The sequence below is a fragment of the Asparagus officinalis genome, chromosome 1, assembly GCF_001876935.1.
Source record: "Asparagus officinalis chromosome 1, Aspof.V1, whole genome shotgun sequence".
NCBI lineage: Eukaryota > Viridiplantae > Streptophyta > Magnoliopsida > Asparagales > Asparagaceae > Asparagus > Asparagus officinalis.
The window spans coordinates 105,272,863-105,273,893 of NC_033794.1; positions in this window are offsets into that span (position 1 = coordinate 105,272,863).

Sequence of the window (1,031 nt, forward strand, 5' to 3'; positions counted from 1 at the left end):
TTAGTCGGTTCGGTTTAAGAAAATTTCAGCCCGAGTTAACTGAGCCGGCCGCTTTCTTAATTCTCAAAATATATATTTTCTTTCTTCTCGTTAATCGACTAATTTCTCTACGTCTTCCTTAAAATATTTATTATTTCAATTAGTTTACATAGTTCTTTAATGATCCCTTAATAGACATTTTTCTTGCACCAACTTCATAACACATGTCTTTCTTTTTTTATCAAAATAACCCTTTTTGTAATTTAAATGAGTCCAATTCAAAATTGAATAAATCGACCGATCTGATCGATTTAATTTCATTTAGTTTCATTCGGCCTTAAATATCGATTGGTTCATTTCAGTTTTGTCAAAAATACTCAAAACCAACCGAACCGACCATTCGCTCACTCCTACTCCTGCTAGGGATGAGAGAGAGCTTGAGAAGAGGGGCAAGATTGAGAAGGATAGTGAGTGCGGAGAGGAGAGAGGGGAGGAGGTGACCGAGGGGAGCGAGGAGAATGAGGTTGAGGAGATGGTGGAGATAGATGTATAAAGTTTGATTTTTTCTTTTTTGCAAATATTAAAATTTGCGACATTAATCTATAAACATGTGAGATTTGAGGAATATATATATATGAAAAAAAATTAATTTTAACTCTCAAATTAAAAAATAGCAACCAGAAATATTTTGTTCGTAAATTGGATCACTTTTTATTTTTCTTGTCACCAGCATCACTTTTTAGTTCTTGTTCATCGAAGATATCACTTTGTATGATAATTATAATGAAACAATCAATGTTTTAGGGTTATTTCTTATCTATCTTTTTCATTTCTATCAATACTTACAAAACGATGATAATATAAAAGTTTGATGGGGTTAAAATTATCATATTCTTTGCATACATCAACTCTTATTTTAACACTTGGGTCATGATTGTTATATGCGGAAGTTTTAGAAATGTCAATTTTATTTACTTTACAAAGTTCAGAAGTTTTTTGTAAAATTATATATTTGAAGGTTTTTAGTGAAAAATTACATTTTATAAATGCTG